The sequence below is a fragment of the Monodelphis domestica genome, chromosome X, assembly GCF_027887165.1.
Source record: "Monodelphis domestica isolate mMonDom1 chromosome X, mMonDom1.pri, whole genome shotgun sequence".
Taxonomy (NCBI): domain Eukaryota; kingdom Metazoa; phylum Chordata; class Mammalia; order Didelphimorphia; family Didelphidae; genus Monodelphis; species Monodelphis domestica.
The window spans coordinates 62,861,934-62,880,772 of NC_077235.1; positions in this window are offsets into that span (position 1 = coordinate 62,861,934).

The following is an 18,839-nucleotide window of genomic DNA, read 5'->3' on the forward strand; positions in this document are numbered from 1 at the left end:
CAGAGGGACCGACTCCGCTTGCTGACCTAAGCGTCGGCAGCCACGGGGTTTGGGTGGGAGAGAATTAGGTGCAGGACTCCGATGGTCTCTCTCAGAGTTTCAGCTTGAGCGCAGGTCACCTCATGGAACCCCAAACTCCAATCACCTCCTTTTACAGAGGAGCAAATCTCCGTCCAGGGGAGTAAAGGGACTTGCCCAAATGACCCGGCACACACGTAGTAAGAGTCAGAGGTAGAATTTGAACCCAGGTCCAGTGCTTCTTGCAGTACTTCCCCTCCCCCAGAAAGCCCTTTCAGTCAAGTGGTGGTGTTAGAAATCACACAGTAAGGGATTAAGGGGAGTGGAATGGAAAGAAAGGGAAGCAACAGGTGTAGACAGCACTTTCTGGGGATTTTTGGCTCTGAAAGGAACATTAGAGTCAAATGAAAGTTTAAGAGCAGGGAGATTTGGATATGGGAATAAACTGTCAGGAAGAAGTCAGTTCTTTGAGGGGAAACTGAAGAGAGAAAGGGAACAATGTCCGAGGCAAGCAGAGAAGCAAAGGAGGAGGGACTTGAAGGATTCTGAGGAGTGGAGGCTAGCTAAAAGCAGAATCCTGAGAGGGTGCAGTGGTGGGGCAGAGGCAAGCCTGCCAGCTGTGGGCAGAGTTGAGATTAGCTGCTTCAGTGGAAGAATAAAGCAAGAATCAAAGCTGGAAGTATATTCTGGAGATGGTCATCTCCAAGGTCGTCTGTGAACAGAGAGAAGGGGGAAACAGCAGGACGGATTACCAGAGAGACCAGACAGACTAAAGTTCATGGTGAGGGCAAAGAAGGGGTGAAGTGAGAGAGACTCAGGAAGGGATAGGATGTTGTTCTTTGGAGGATGGGATCTCCGAGTTCTGTCACAAAGAGGCCCAGCTGCTCCAGGGGACAACTATCCCTGTGTGTCATCAAGGTAGAGTCAAGGTGGCCATGGGCAGATTTAGAGGGGGGGGGGAGGAAGGGATGAACTGAGAGGCCATATGTCCAAGGGGCTATGTTGAGATATCTGGGAAAACATTGTTTCATAGCAAGACTGAGGTAGGAAGGAATGCTGTGGAGACAGGCAACAAAATGTGAAGAGAACAAGGAGAAAGGGAAATTAAGTTTGAAGAGTGAGGGTTCCAGAGGGCGGAGTGCAGTGTGGGCTAGAGGTGGAAAGCGTGAGAACAGAAGGGGAGGGGGTTTTTCTCCTGAGCAAATGTGGATTCCAAAGAATGGGGATAAAATTGAACTGAGAATTTTACTGGTGCTAAGATGGGAACTGTCCCGTGATGGGGGCACCACCCCCTAAGGAGCTGGGACAAACAACTTGGGAAGGCAGTGTGGGACCTTAACGCATCTCCAGGACTGCATTTGGCCATTATTGATTACATAATATTCCATTTGGAGCTTTTGTTTTTTCCTTTAATATTCTTAAAGCTATCACATTAAACCTCTAAGGTCTTGTCCCCGTTCCCACCGTTTTTACTTCTTTGCATTCTAGGAACAGGTTTTTTTACAAGTTGAATTTGCTTAAAGTGGGCTTCACCAATCTAGTACTGGCTGGGCTTGGGGTTCCTAGGCAGATATTTCCTACTGGTTAAATATTAGAGATTCACTAAAGTTACAAACTTGTCTGCCACCTTGGAGAGCCATGATTTCTTTTTTCTTCTTTCTTGTAAAGGTTTTTATTTTCCCGGTTATATGTAATAAATTGCCACCTAAGTTTTCTGAAGTTAGGGGATCCAAATTGTCTCCCTTCTCTCCCCTTCCAGGGCTGACAAGCACTTTGTGCAAACTATATTTCCACATTCTTTATTTTGGTAAGAGAATCATCATCTAAAACCCAAAGTCCCAAATAAAAACCCAAATCAATTAAAGTAAAAGATAGTCTGCTTTGATCTGCATCTGACTCCCACAGTTACTTTCTCTGGAGGCAGAGAGCATTCTTTGTCCTCAGTTCCTCAGAACTGTCCTGGGACTGAGAGTAGTTAAGTCTATCACAGCTGATCAGTCCACAATACTGATGATGCCACTGTGTACAATATTCTCCTGGTTCTGCTTATTTAACTCTTTGCCAGTTCATGGAGGTCTTTCCAACTCTTTTTGAATCTTGATTTCTAATCCTTCCTGGCTTACATAGGGAGGTTCTAGGGTAGGAGTTCTTTGATTTTCTCAATCTACCAGGTGGTTGCTTGGGGCAAAAGATCCACCCCCACGCTCTTCATTCTACAGAGGTTGAGACCAATGGAAAAAGCAGTATTGTTTTTTATGAGATTCTAATGATACATTTCTTTTCTAAAACCCTTACTTTCTGTCTTACAATCGATACTGTGTATTGGTTCCAAGGCAGAAAAGGGGTAAGGGCTGGGCAATGGGGGTCAAGTGACTTGTCCAGGGTCACACAGCTGGGAAGTGTCTGAGACCATATTTGAACCCAGGACCTCCCATCTCTAGGCCTGGCTCTCAATCCACTGAGCCACCCAGCTGCCCCTGATATATGTTTATAAACATTAAACATCATAAGTAAATTCCTCATTCCTGCCATAGAGTTCAGATTGGGTTACATCTTGACCTTCACCCTAACACTGCTGTCTTTCTGCTAACCGTGTGGTCTCAGGCATACTTTCAGTGAGTCAGCAGGTGAACTTACATCCCAATACTCTCATTTAATTACAAAAAAAAGTCATCTTGGCCAGTCTTAAAAGAGCCCAGAGACCATGAAATCCCTCCCCCCCAAAGAGGGTATCTACTTGTCCGAGGATCATTTCCAACTGAAGTTCATTTAAAAAGAGAGGGATGAATAGGCAATTTTCAGATAAAGAAATCAAAACTATCAATAAGCACATGAAAAAGTGTTCTAAATCTCTCATAATCAGAGAAATGCAAATCAAAACAACCCTGAGGTATCACCTCACACCTAGCAGACTGGCTAACATGACAGCAAAGTAAAGTAATGAATGCTGGAGGGGATGTGGCAAAGTAGGGACATTAATTCATTGCTGGTGGAGTTGTGAATTGATCCAGCCATTCTGGAGGGCAATTTGGAACTGTGCCCAAAGGGCGATAAAAGACTGTCTGCCCTTTGATCCAGCCATAGCACTGCTGGGTTTGTACCCCAAAGAGATAATAAGGAAAAAGACTTGTACAAGAATATTCATAGCTGTGCTCTTTGTGGTGGCCGAAAATTAGAAAAGGAGGGGATGTTCATTGATTGGGGGAATGGCTGAACAAGTTGTGGTATATGTTGGTGATGGAATACTATTGTGCTCAAAGGAATAATAAAGTGGACGAATTCCATGTGAACTGGAATGACCTCCAGGAAGTGATGCAGAGCGAGAGGAGCAGAACCAGGAGAACATTGTACACAGAGACCATTACACTGTGGTACCATCAAATGTAATGGACTTCTCTACTAGCAGCAATGCAATGATCCAGGACAATTCTGAGGGACTCGTGAGAAAGAACAATATCTACATTCATAGAAAGAACTGTAGGAATAGAAACACAGAAGAAAAACAACTACTTGATCACATGGATCGATGGGGATATGACTGGGGATGGAGGCTTTAAATGATTGCCCTAGTGCAATTATCAATAATACAGAAATAGGTCTTGATCAATGACACAAGTAAAACCTAGTGGAACTGTGCATCGGCTATGGGAAGGGTGGGGTGGGGAAGGAGAGGAGGGAAAGAGCATGAATCATGTAACCATGGGAAAAATATTCTAAATTAATTAATTAAATAAAAACTTTCAATTAAAAAAACAAAAATAAATAAATACATGTAATTAATGAAAAAAAGTAAAAAAGAGAAGGATGAGCTGAACCTCAGTCATGAGAGCTGCTAACTTTTCAAAAACACTACAGTTTTACAAAACCTCACTACCAGCTTGTGGGGAGGGAGTTTAATCTTCACTTTTACAGAGGAAATGACTGGCTCTGATCACACGATAGGGAAGAGCCCATTTAAACTTCCCTACTATTTATTTATTTTTTAATTTAAACTTATTTATTTACAATATCTTTCCATGGTCACATGATTCATGATTTCTACTCCCCCTTCTCTCCCCCCTCCCAGAGCTGACAAGCAATTCCACTGGGTTATCTGTAGATAATTATGTGATACCTATTTCGATATTAGTCACTTTTATAATAGAGAAATCTTTTAAAACCACAACCCCACATCCTATACCCAAGTAAACAGGTGATAAGATTATATGGTTTCCTTCTGCGTTTCTACTCCCACAGTTCTTTCTCTGGATATGGACAGCACTCTTTCTCTTAAGTCCCTCAGGGTTGTCCTGGATTCTTCCTTACTACTTAAATGCAGACTCTGCAGACAGGTGATTCTTACAGGTGAGATTTTGGAGCAAATATTCAGGTGATTCCAACATACTACCCCACCCACTGTAAACACATTTTTTGCCTCTTGTGACTTCTGGCCCAGGAACCCCGTCCCACAAGGGGCTCTGACTCTGAACCAAGATTCATCCTGTGTGTGTGTGTGTGTGTGTGTGTGTGTGTGTGTGTGTGTGTGTGTAACCCCAACAAAGGAGGAATGTCAGGATTTTCTGTTCTCCTTGACTCATTTTCCCTGATCACCCTAGAGTAAATCTCTGTAGAAGTTTCAAAGCTTAGGTATTTTGTGGTTCAGTCATTTCAGCAGTATTTTTGGCAAATATACTGGAGTGGTTTGCCATTTCCTTCTCCAGCTTATTTTCCAGATGAGGAAACTGAGGCAAATAGGGTTAAGTGATTGGCTCAAGGTCACACAGCTAGTATCAGAGTCCCGATTTCAAATCAGGTCTTTCTGACTCCAGGTCTGGCACTCTCTACTGCAGTGTCACCCAGATGCCCCTTAAGTGTAGCTTTTGTCTCCTCAAAATTCTTCTCTAGAATGTGAATAACAGTATCCACCCCATTGATGGTTGATATTCAGTGTACAGTATGGACATGAAGAATAGGAGAGTGGTTTCTTTTCTCCACCTCAGAAGCACGATAGCAAATAAAGCAACAGAAAACATTTCAAATAGCGTTCTCCCCTCATTATGCTCCTCTCAAGGTAAAGGTAACTGGAAGGCGAGATTGTTAATAGATGTATGGCACTTGCTTTCACCAGGAGAACTTGCAGGACGATCCCTAAATCTAGACATCCATCTGCACATGGCTTGACCTGTCTTTAGTCCTTCAGCTCCATTGCCTGATGGTCTGGCAGTGGGGGCCATCATCTTTTCTGAGAAACCTTTCAGTGTAAAGGACACTTTCTATTGGGCAGCCAGTGCCCAGCTCAGGGATGCCAACTTCTCAAGCAGTGATGAATTCTGGGAATGCCCATTTCTCAGGGTTACTAGTCACTGACCTGTGCTGGTCTCCATAAGCATATATCCAGTACACGTTTCTGCTACCATGGACTTGTGAGCCACCGTTGCCACTAGAAGGGTGCTGGTGACACATGAAGAGTAACTCCCTCCCCACCTTTCCCTCAGTTGGAAGTCCCCCAGGAGAGAAAGTGCTGGCAATGATTCCCAAGCAATTAAAAGATGGTGGTGGGGAACCCTTATAGAGAGTTCGTGCCCCTGAGCCATAAGAGTCCAACTTTCCCTGCTTGCTATGTCCAGCATATCTGACACCCCATTTCCTCCCAACCTGTGGGGGTTAATGTGGAGTTGGCAGCAGCAGCTAGGCAAAGCTCAGTTCCCTCAGCTCGGCGCCAGAGTTCATGTCCAATGCCAAGGGACAAGTTCCTTCGGACAAAAGTTCACCCTCTATAATTCAGCTAGTGGAGGGGGGTGACTCAGTTGGCAAGTGATCCCCTGATCAATTCCCCAGTGTACCCCCAAATATACGGACAATACAAGCAAGTCTCCCATCCCCTTTCTGGGTTCTCTGGAATTTCTAAAATTCTCTTCTTCATTCTCCCTCCACACTGCATGTGCCCACCCAGTGGGGAAGGTGAGAGGGACAGAGCTCAGTATTTTTACTCAACCAACTGCCCCCCCCTTCCCCACCTTGGGGCTAGGCTTTGCCTTCTGGAGGCCAATAAAAGGAGATTGAACTAATTTTTCATTGTGAACTTTCTCCATAGGGAAACAAGACTGAATCCTTTCCCCCTCTCCTTCATGACACCTAACAATAAGCCAAGTTTAGGGCTCTGTTGATGGCACGTCAGGTTTATATGGGATCCTAGATCGATGGCTAACAGGGCCTCAGAGGTCAACTCATTCAATTGCTTTATATTGTAGAAACTGAGGCCCAGGGAGGGAAAATTACATGCCCAGGGTCACATGGGGGCTAAGTTGCAGAATACAAATTTGAACCGTTGTCCAGTGGCTCTAAGATTTTTTATATTCCCATCATATCCCACTAGTTTTCACTATTATATTAGCCAAGTGCTTGGTGGAGGCAGTGGGGAGGAGAGATGGCCCGAAGCCTTTAAGATGGCCCATGTCTTTTTCCAAATCCCCAGCCACCACTTAGGAAGCATTTCAGAGCACTACCATGGGAGGCTTTTGGGGATGGGAAGGTAGGGAGACCTTTGAGAGCAAAAGTTTGAAAAATGCCCTCAAATCAGCCTGTAAGACCAATTAAAGGCAGGGTGGGGAAGGCCCAGGGCCTCCTTTTCCCTCCCTTTCAGTCTCCCCAGTGAGGCTCATCTCGTGGGAGGGGGGAACCTCACCTCAGTTGTGACAGCTAGAGGGAGACCCAAAGAGCCTGAGCCTTGACATCTACTAGTTCCCTATTTAATTGTATTTTGATCCCCCCCATTTCTTGTGAACTCAATTTTTTTTTTAAACCCTCACCTTCCGTCTTGGAGTCAATACTGTGTATTGGCTCCAAGGCAGAAGAGTGGTAAGGGTAGGCAATGGGGGTCAAGTGACTTGCCCAGGGTCACACAGCTAGGAAGTGGCTGAGGCCAGATTTGAACCCAGGACCTCCTGTCTCTAGGCCTGGCTCTCAATCCACTGAGCTACCCAGCTACCCAGCTGCCCCCTGTGAACTCAATTTTTAACAGCCTTTTAAAAAACAAATTTGAGTCCTGAATTCTTGTCCTCCCCTACCGCCACCAAGGCAGAGAGCAATCTGCTACAGATTTCCCATGCACAACCATTTCCCCAGATTTGTACCTTTGCGTACAGCTTCCTATCTTAACTAGTTTTTCTTGCTAATTAAATGCCAAGGTCTTTTGTTTGTGCCCACCAGCAGAGGAGGGACAGGGCTGTCAGCGCTGTCCGTTTCAGGGGCATCGGTCTTTCCTGGACAAGGTCACAGTCTTCGCTTGAGAACTGACAACGTCTGCTGAGGCCTCTGAGTCCAGCCCCTTCATTTTCACACAGCAGGAACAAGGTCACACATAGGATTCCAGATCTAGAGGGATCCCCATTTTAGGTGGAGGAAACTGAGGCTAAGGGGAAGGTTGGAGGTATTAGAGATGGGATTTGAACCCAGATCTTATCGTGTTTTTTCCACCGTCACACACAGAATGGAGAGCAGAGGCAGAACTCTCAGGAGTTTGTTTGCTATTTTAAGCACTAATCGAAGAATTAATAGCACATCCAGGGAGAGGGGTAGATCCAACCCTCCTCCCACCTTATCTGGGAGTTGGTTAGGAGTAAAGTTTTCTTCCATTCACCACTAAGGGTAACCACCATCTTAACTAGCTGTTTCATTTCTTTTAAGTCTGTGCTGTGTGATGTAACTGTTGTTCAGTCATTTTTCAGTTGCTTCAGGCTCTTTGTGATCTCTTTGTCATTTCCTTCTTCTGCTTAATTTATGGATGAGGAAACTGAGGCAAACAAGATGAAGTGACTTGATCAGGGTCACCCAGCTAGGAAGTATCTGAAGCCAAATCTGAACTCAGGCTCTGCAGTGCTCCATAATAAAATGGTTTTTAAAAATACCTATCATCTGCAGAACCTTGGGAGAGATGCTAAGTTTAAGTGTGGCTTGATATCTGCCCTCCACAATATCCCATTCTACTGGGGAGGTACAACTAGCACAGTGAACTTTAAAACATGATCAGGGAAACATCGGTGGCATTCAAGTCCTGCCTCTGACACTTACGGGCTGTGTGACCCTGGGTTGATCACTGCCCTCGGTATACCCTAGGTATCTCTATGATAGAAGTTGCATTAGTAAAGAGAGTTTTCTATGCTAATGAAAGTATAAGTCTGGTCCAAAAGGAAATGAGATATGAGGTCTAGGGTTGGGGGAAGTCACTATTGGCTGAGGGGGATCAGTGAGGGTATCCTGGTGATGGGATTGACTTGACTTAGGCTTTAAATTTTTTTTTTAACTCTTACCTTCCATCTTGGAGTCAATACTGTGTATTGGTTCCAAGGCAGAAGAGTGGTAAGGGCTAGGCAATGGGGATCAAGTGACTTGCCTAGGGTCACACAGCTAGGAAGTGTTTGATTGGAACCCAGAACTTCCTGTCTCTAGGACTGGCTTTTAACCCACTGAATCACCTAGCGTTTATTTATTTATTTTGTTATATTATTATTATTTTTCAAAACCCTTACCTTCCATCTTACAATCACTACTGTACTGTGTATTGGCTCCAAGGCAGAAGAGTGGTAAGAGCTAGGTTATGGAGGTGAAGTGACTTGCCCAGGGTCACACAGCTGGGAAGTGTCTGAGGCCGGATTTGAACCTAGGACCTCCCGTCTGTGGGCCTAACTCTCAATCTACTGACACACCCAACTGCCCCCTATTTATTTATTTATTCATTTATTTATTATTTTAAAATCGTTACTTTCCTCCTTAGAATCCATACTGTGTATTGGTTACAGGGCAGAAGAGCAGTAAGGGCTAGGCAGTAGGGGTTAAATGACTTGACCACGGTCACACAGTTAGGAAGTGTTTGAAGACAGATTTAAACCCAGGGCCTCCCAATCTCTAGGCCTGACCTTCAAACCACGGAGTCACCCAGCTGCCCCCCTATTTTTTATTTTAATAACAATTTTCCACATAAGTTTTCCACATTGTCTCCCTCCTTTCTTGCCTCTCCCCTCCCAGAGCTGACAAACAATTCTTCTGGGTTAGGCATGTATTATCGCCTAAAACCTATTTCCATATTGTTTGTTTTTGTAAGTGAATAATCTTACCCAAATCCCATTGATTTAGACTGTAAAGGAAAGAACTCCAGAAAGGACAAGGAGAGGGAGCACACTCTGCAAAGGCTTTGGGCTCTAAGGACAGGAGACCCACTATGGGGAGAGGGGCAAAGAGTAATTTAGTCAGAATGTGAAGGGGCCTGAACACAATAACAGGAAGGAAACCTGGGAAAGAAAGTAGGATGGTGCCAAAAAAAAAGAAAAAAAAGCAGAGAGCTTTGAATGCCCAGAAGAGGTGTTTGAATTTTTCTTGGTAGGTAATGGGGAGCCACTGCAGATTTTTTGAGCAGAGTAGTGGCATGCCTAAGTGTGATACTTGTGGCAAGTGTATACTTGGATTGAAGAAAGGGAAATTTATAAAAGAGGTTACTAGAACACTTTAGGCTAATCTAAACTAAACTAGTGATTCACCAAGTAAGTGACTCAAGTCAGGGAAACTTTTACTTTTTGAAGGTAAATATAACAAGAGGGAGTAGAAGAAATCACTTTCATTCAGTTTCTTACTGAATTGGAATCCTCCTCCTTATCCTTTATGAGGAAAAAAGCACCAGGTGGCAGATAGAAGCCGCCCACTGATTTAGTGGAACTGGGAGAATGAGGCCGCTTCTCTCCTGGCTAATAGAGTGTTTGGAGGGGAATTTGCTCCTGCTTTTCGTCTTGGCTGTGTAGGATTGGTTCAGAACTGGCCCTGTGCATAGTCAGAGTAGGCAGACAACAGATCAGTATGTCCATGAGTCGGACATTTATTAAACGCCTGCTGTATCTTTTCAGACAGGCAGTAGGAAATTGTTGAGGAGGAAGGTCAAGTGTTTTGGGTATTTTAGGTGGGGTATGGATTGTGCTACTGACACAGACTTAGCTTACCTTAGTTTTGCTTATGACTGAATTGGGTTGGTGGAGATGGGGGTGAGGGTGGTGTGGAATGTCTACTTGAAGTGGAAATATGGTTCAATGGAAAAGACACAGGGTAAGGGGTCAGTAGACATGGGTTTGAGTGCTAGCTGGCATGCTGACTTGAGTGATCTTGGGAAAGTCTCTTTCCTGCTGTTTCTTCAGTTTCTCCATTTGTAAAATGATGGATTTGGATCAGATGATAGCTAGGGTGTCTCCCAACTCAAAAAAATGAGACAGCTCTATAAATGCAAATTTCAATATGTAAAGGGTATAAATGAGAAGACTATTCTGCTTCTTGTCTAAAAAAGAACTCAGAGGGACAGCTGGGTGACTCAGGGGACAGAGAGCCAGGCTTGGAACTAGGAGGTCCTGGGTTCAAGTCTGGACTCAGACACTTCCCAGCTGTGTGACCCTGAACTAGTCACTTAACCCCCATTGCCTAGCCCTTACCACTCTTCTGTCTTGAAACCAATACCCAATATTGATTCTAAGATGGAAGGTGAGGGTTTTAAGACAAACAAACGAATGAATGAATGAATGAATAGGTGGCAACTGAGTGGCTCAGTGGATAAAGGACCAGGCCTACAGATGGGAAGTCCTGGGTTCAAATCTGGCCTCAGACACTTCCTAGCTGTGTCACCTTGAGCAAGTCACTTGACCCCCATTGCCTAGCCCTTACCACTCTTCTGCCTCGGAACCAATACATGATGCTGATTCTAAGATGGAAGATGAGGGTTTAAAAAATAAATAAAAAAGAACTTAGTTCTGGGTTTTGAGATGGGGACAGGGATCTCATAGCTCTGGAGAAGTTCTGTGTCAGAGTTTATCTTGTTCTTTGCTTGTCTCATATCATTTGGAAATGAATGGAGTTTCTGCAAAGTGACCTGGGATTTCAAGTACTCTCTTCTGAGTAATGCTGGCATGTTGCTGGGGTCCTCAGCTAATGTGGGGTGGGGCTGTATGAGGTTAGATCAAAGGGCTATACTGGAAAGGAGAAATCCATGGGGTAACAGTCAGGCTCACACTGCAAAATAAGCAAAAGAGCCAATAAAACGTTGATGTCCTTAGCCTTGACAATCACTGACAGATTCCTCTGTAGGGCATTGAATGTCCTTCACAATGTGCATCAGTCTTTTTGCATGCTCACTCTCCAGACTCTTTTTGCTCCAACCAGAGCAGTTCCCTGTTGAGGGCATTTCGTGGTCCATCTCCGTGCCTGTCCAGGGGTGCCTCTCCCTCCCTCACGCCTGGAATCCATTCCCTAGATTCTTTCAAGGCTCATTTCTCGGGTTGCCTTCTGCACTAGGCTTTCCTCCCAGTTGTGAGGGCTCACCCTGCCTCCCCTGAAATTGTTTTGTCTTTCCCTTGGACAAATTTTGTATGATTTTTCCGAGCTCCTCTTGTTTCCCTGCAGTGAAATGTAAACTCCTTGAGGGTAAGGATTGTTTTTTAAAACCCCTTGTTACTGGCACAGTGCCTGGCACCTAATAAGTGCTAAATGAATACATGATAATTCATTGATCACCTATTTATTTATTATTCATTCATTTATTTATTTTAAATCTTTGCCTTCTGTCTTAGAATCAACACTATGTATTAGTTCCAAGGCAGAAGAGTGGTAAGGGCTAGGCAATGGGGGTTAAGTGACTTGCCCAGGGTCACACAGCTAGGAAGTGGCTGAGGCCAGATTTGAACCCAGAACCTCCTGTTTCTGGATCTGACTCTCAATCCACCGAGCCACCCAGCTGCCCCCTTTTATAACAATTTTCAGAGAATTTGAGCTGGGAAAAATCTCAGAAATCACTGCATCTACGCATGCCTCCCCTGTCATGATAGAGAGCAAGAAAGCAAGGGCAAGTGAAGGGAAAGGCTAAGGGCACACAGCTCACAGTGGCTTGATTTTATAGATGAGAAAATGGTGACTTAGAAAGACTAAGGGACTCATGCATGGTGTGAACAGTCAATCAGTCAACAGGCATCTATTAAGCCATAATTGTTTGCCAGGCACTTTATAAGTGCCTGGGGGTACAAGGAAAGGCAAAAGACCGCTGCCCTTCCCATAAATTGTTGGAGATGACATTCTAACCCAGTCAACCCATGATTCCATTCTGTGTCTCCAGACAATAATACGCATGGAAAAAATATCCCGGTGTGAGAGGTTTTGAACAAAATAAACAGACACCCCCTTCCCCTAAGCTGTTTAGCTACTGTATCTTCTAGAGCCTGGAGAAAAATGAAAGGTCAGAACATCATAAATAAATGAAGGGAAAATCAAAGCTGAATGTTGTTCTCTCCTTACCAATGGCCCTTGTTATGCCAATCAGATCAGGAAATAAATATGCAAAGGAAAAGTTTAAAAGGAACTAAAAAAAATTACCCAAATTAGAAGACAAGAAGAACCAAAAAGAAAAAAAAGTAGTAAAATATCGGAAACAGAAATGACAAAGACTGTCACTGATTAGCTTGATGGCTCAGTTTCTTCATCATGTTGAGTGGACAATAATACTTTTTTGCTATAATTCTTAGGGAGGTTGGGGAATCAAATGAGAATCTATGCAAAAAAACTGGAGGCTGGAAGAGGGTTGGAGGAGTGTGTGTGTGTGTGTGTATGTGTGTGTGTAAGTTCTTCTGTTCTTTTTTCTTGACCTAATTAAAAAGGTTCAAATCTGGCCTCAGACACTTCCTAGCTGTGTGACCTTGGGCAAGTCACTTAACCCCCATTGCCTGGCTCTTCCTGTTGTTTTGCCTTAAAACCAATACATAGTATCGATTCTGAGATGGAAGGTGAGGGTTAAAAAAAAGTGTGGCCAATAAAAAGAACTTTCATTGCACCTATTTTATTTTGAAACTTTAATTCTAGGTTGGAAAATTTAGTTTTGTGGAATGGATAGAGATGGCTTCAGAATCAGTATCATATAGACTATGTTGCTGACCAAATAATTTAATTTCTCAGAGCTTGAGGGAAAATTCTCTAAGACTACATGGTTTTTTTTTTAGCAATATTTTCCTTTTCCCCTTTTTACATATAAACACAACTTTTAACATATGCTTATTTTTTTAAACCCTTACCTTCTGTCTTGGAGTCAATACTGTGTATTGGCTCCAAGGCAGAAGAGTGGTAAGGGCTAGGCAATGCGGGTCAAGTGACTTGCCCAGGGTCACACAGCTAGGAAGTGTCTGAGGCCAGATTTGAACCTAGGACCTCCTGGTCTCTAGGCCTGGCTCTCAATCCACTGAGCTACCCAGCTGCCCCCCAAAGTATATATATATATATATATTTTTTTTTAAACCCTTACCTTCTGTCTTGGAGTTAATACTGTGTATTGGCTCCAAGGCAGAAGAGTGGTAAGGGCTAGGCAATGGGGGTCAAGTGACTTGCCCAGGGTCACACAGCTAGGAAGTGTCTGAGGCCAGATTTGAACCTAGGACCTCCTGGTCTCTAGGCCTGGCTCTCAATCCACTGAGCTACCCAGCTGCCCCCCAAAGTATATATATATATATATTTTTTTTTTTTTAAACCCTTACCTTCTGTCTTGGAGTTAATACTGTGTATTGGCTCCAAGGCAGAAGAGTGGTAAGGGATAGGCAATGGGGGTCAAGTGACTTTCCCAGGGTCACACAGCTGGGAAGTGTCTGAGGTCATATTTGAACCCAGGACCTCCTGTCTCTGGGCCTGGCTCTCAATCCACTGAACCATCCAGATGCCCCCTCTTTCTTTTTAAAAAATATTCTCATCTTCTGCCTTACAATCAATAGTGTATATTGGCTCCAAGGCAGAAGAGTGGTAAGGGCTAGACAATGGGAGTTAAGGGACTTGCCCAGGGTCACACAGCTGGGAAGTATCTGAGGCCGGATTTGAACCCAGGACCTCCCGTCTGTAGGCCTGGCTCTCAATCCACTGAGCCACCCAGCTGCCTCCTTAGCATGCATTTTGCAAAATGTTAAGATCCAGATTCTTTCCCTTTCCCCTTCCTGTGATGCCAACACAAGCCATACTTCCATTTTGGTCACTTTGGGAAAGTAGACTCATAGAAAATAAAAGTGCCCCCCAAGCCCTCCTCCCCGCCAAAAAAAGTGAAGCGGAGTCTGCTTCACTGCGCCTTCCGATTCCCGCAGTTCTCTCTGGCATCGTGGCTGGGCAGCAGGAACAGACCACGTTTTCTCACCTGGGAGTGGCCTCTCTCCCTAGAGAATGGGGAGCACCGAAGGCTTTGACAGAGACAGCTGCCAATGGTCACCTCTCCCAATCAGTCTCCCCAGCTCTGGGGTGAGGCTTCCCTGAAGGCGCCTCCTTTGCTCTTCTGTTGCTATCTTTTGCTCGCTTGCCACCCTCAGGACCTTCCCCGGCCTTGACCTAGCAAGCAGCGATAACACAAGGCACCATTTCAAAGTGCCAGAGACTGCACTCAGCCCTTTCCAGACCTTGTTTTATTTGCTGCTGCCAGCATGGGAGGGAGCTGCTATTAGCCCACTTTACAGACAGTGGAGATGACTTGTCCAGGATCACACAGAAAGTGGCAGAGGCTCTTGAGATTCGCACTCAGGTCTTCGTAACTCCAAGCCTGCCATTCTATGCCACCTGGCTACTCCTACCCCAAAAGGGGAGAAACCATTCCAGAGAACCAATGGAGCAACTGAATGTAGCAGCAAAGGCAACATTGCGGAGCTGAGGTCTCCTAGTGTGGAGAGGCGGAGGGAGGAGGGAAAGCTTTCTCAGTCTCCTTCCCAACAAGCTTCGCTCCCACGTGGAATTTCTCCTCAGTCAGTTCATTTGGGTGTTCCTCCCCTTGGTAATATTGTACTCACTGCATACATTGTTGTCCAAATTCTGCCGGCCTGACTGTGTAACACTTCCAAGGTTTTCCCAGGTTTTTGTTTCTAATGCTGATGGCCAAACAGGACATAGAAAACCAAGATAGCGAACGGAAAAGGACACGAGCAGCACGGCTTGAGCAGTGGAAGAGATCACACAGGAAAAGTGGTCCCCCACCCTCATTTTACGGAAGGAGAAACTGAGGTCCATGAACAGGAAGAGACTGGCCCAAGGTCACACAGAAGAGCCTAGGCCTAGAGCAGGAAGGGACCTTAAGTGCCATCTAGCACAAAAGGAGAAACTTAGGTCTTGGAATGGAAGGGACCGGCCTAAAATCTAAAAGAGCATCTCTTATTGTGGGAAGGAACTTTAGAGGTTATCTTGTACAAAAGGGGAAACTGAGGCCCATGGAGGTCACACATAGAACTCTAAGCCTCTAGCTGGAAGAGAGCTCATTCATAGGCCATCTAGTCCAAGATACTTCATTTTATAGAGGAGGAAACTGAGACCTTGGAGGAGGCAGGGACTGACTCAAAGTCACACAGAAAAGCCTAGGCCTAGTGCTGGAAGGGACCTCAGAGGCCATCTAATCCAGTGTCCTTCATTTTAAAGAAGGGGAAATTGAGACCCAGGGAGGGGACAGAATGGGCCCAAAGCCACATATAAGAACCTAGGACTACAGCTAGAAGGGACCTCATAGGTCATCTAGTACAAAAGGGGAAACTGAGGCCCATGGAGGGAAGACAGTGGCCCAATGTCACACACAGGGGCCTAGGCCTAGAGGTAAAAGGAGCCTACGCAGCCATCTAATCCAGTGTCCTTACAGAAGGGGAAACTGAAGTCAGGGTGTTACACCAAAAGGGCCAAAGTCACACATAGGAGCCTGAGCCTAGAAGTTGAAGGGACCTAAGAGACCACCTAGTACAAAAAGGGAAACTGAGGCCCCTGGAGGGGAAGGGACTGGCCTAAAGTCACACATAGAATCCTAGGCATAGAACTGCAAGGACTGTCGGAGGCCATCTTGTCCAGTGTCCTTCATTTTACAGAAGGGGAAACTGAGGTCTAGGAGGTGGGCAGGGACCAGTCCTAAGTCATACAAAGGAGCCTACGCCTAAAGCTGAAAAGGACCTTCGAGCCATCTAGTGCAAAAGGGGAAACTGAGGCCCATGGAGGGGAAAGGACTGGCCCAAATTCTCACATGGAATTCTGGCCTTATAGTGGGAAGGGACATCAGAGGCCATCTAGTACAAAATGGGAAACTGAGGCCCAGGGAGTGGAAGGAAGTAGTCCAAATTCAAACATAGGAGCCTAGGTCTGGAGGTAGAAGGGCTCTCATTGGCTATCTAGACAAAAGATGAAACTGAGGCCCAAGGAGGGGCAGAACTGGCACAAAGTCACACATAGGGACTAGGCTTACAGCTGGAAGTGGCTATGTAATCCAGTGCCCTTTATCTTACAGAAGAGGAAACTGAGGCCAAGGGTGCGGAAGGAAGTGGCCCAAGGCCTCACATAGGGGTCTAGGCTGAGAGGTGGAAGGGACCTCATAGGCCATCTAGTCCAGGGCCCTTCATTTTATAGAGGGGGAAACTGAGGCCCATGGACTATCACAGATAGGACCAAAATAATAAATAGGAGCCTAGGCCTAAAACTGGAACAGATCTCAGAGGCCATGTAATCCACAGGGAGCAGAAGGGATTGACCCAAAGTCACACATAGGAGCCTAGGCTTAGAGCTGAAAAGAACTTCAGAGTCCATCTAGTGCAGTGAACATTATTTTAAAGAAGAGGCCCAGGGTGGGCAAGGCAGTGGCTTGAAGTCACACATAGGGGCCTAGTCCCAGAGCTGGAAGGGACCTTAGAGGCTGTCTAGTACAAAAGGGAAAACTGAGGCCCAGGGAGGGTAAGGGAGTGTCCCAAAATCACATATAGGAGCCTAGGCAGAGAGATGGAACAGACCTCAGAGACCATCAAAGAGAAAAGGGGAAACTGAAGCCCAGGGAGGGGAAATGACTAGCCCAAATCCACAAATGGGAGCCTATACCTAGAGCTAAAAGTGACTTCAGTGGCTATGTAATACAGTGTGCTTTATTTTACAGAAGGGCCAGGGAGTGGAAGGGACTATCCCAAAGTCACAAATAGGAGTCTAGGCCTAGAGCTGGAAGAGAACTTAGAGGCCATCTAGCACAAAAGGGGAAAATGAGACTCAGGGAGTAGAAGTGACTCTTCTAATGTCACACATAATGGTCTAGGTCTGGAGGTGGAAGGGAACTCATAGGCCATCTAGCACAAAAGGGGAAACTGAGGCCCATGGAAGTGAAGGCAGTGGCCCAATGCCACACATAGGGTCCTAGGCCTAGAGGTGGAAGGAACCTAAGCAGTCATCATTCTACAAAGAAAGAAACTGAGGCCCACAGAGTATCCCAAAGTGACACATAGGAGTGTAGACCTAGAGCTGGAAGGGACCTCAAAGGTCATCTAACACAAAAGGGGAAACTGAGTCCAAGAAGGAGAAGGGAGTGACCCAAAGTCACACATAGGGAGGTAGAAGGGACCTCATAGGTTATCAAGCACAAAAGGGGAAACTGAGTCTTGGAGTAGAAGGGACTGGCCTAAAATCTCAGCAACCTCCTCTTATTGGGGTAAGGGACTTCAGAGGCCATCTTGTACAAAAGAGGAAATTGAGACCCAGGGAAGGGAAATGACTAGCCAAAATCCACAAATAGGAGCCTCTACTTAGAGCTGGAAGTGACTTCAGTGGCTATTGTAAAGTTGAAAATTAATGTTTGGACAACCATTTTATGAAATTATGTGGTTGCCAATATTTATTATATCTCAAGTCAGAAATTTATTTACAAGTATTTATAAATAGAGAGGAAACAATAAAGAAGAGAAATGTGAGGGGGAAAGAAAAGTTATCTATCCTATCTCAACCAGGAAGGCTGGTGGTGAATAACCATGCAGCCTCCTCCAAGATGGAAGCTAGTCTCTTAGGACACTAGGAAAGGAGTCAGCCTTTCACTCACCCAACAAAATAGTACAGATACAAGATAGACATAAGCAAAATGACAAGTCCAGCCAAGTCTAAGATTTGTCCATTTGTAAGGCAAAAGAATATTTCTGCAGATATTAATTCAGTCTTCACATCTGTAGTTAAATCTTTAATTCAAAAGTCATGTAGCCTCTAGAAAACTCCACTATGAAAGAATGAGAGTTTTAAAGGGTTTTAAAAAAAAGACCATCTCCTCTGAGGGAGTTCAGGCTTGCTTTTATGGTGACTTCTTGTCTCCTCCCCTCTTCACAGGGGTCAATCACAGTTTCCAAATTATTTAACATTGCCCAGGGGGCAGTGTCTGTGGGATCGACTTCTCAGCTTCTGAAGCTCAATTTCTCATTAAAAAGGTTCAAAGTTTCCTGATTGAACAGTTTCTGAGGGTGTGAACTCTTGTGTGAATTTCTAAAAGAATTCAGAAGTTTTTGACTGAATTAAAAAAAGAGTGGAGTTCTCCAAGTATCTTGCTGGCTTCTCACCTAGCACTAATTAGAGTGTTCAATCTTTTGTTGATTCAATTTAAAAGGTAGACAAAGGAGAGTTAATCCTGTCTTTACAATCTACCGAGGTACTTAAGTTAATGTTAACTCAGGGTAGACAATAGAATAAAGAATTCTCTTTCACAATCATCCCCCTGTGATCCTTTGGGGGACTAGTGTCCCCAGTGGATCCTTTTAAACTATATAGTAGTTAGAGATAAGAGGGAAATAAAAAAGATAGAGAGTGAGAGAGAGAGCAAACCAATGTTTTCTAGGTGCATTGACAATAAGCCAATTAGGGGGCAATCCCCTGTGGCATATAAGTTTACATTCAAAATACTTGTGTTCAACCCCTCAAAGTTCAATCAGTTATATTCCAAAGTTTATACTGGATCTTCTGATTCTGGGGAAGTTTCTTCAGGCATCTTAATGGTGCCTTCTTCAAACAATTCATCTTCTAGACTCAAAGAATTATACTGCTCTCTT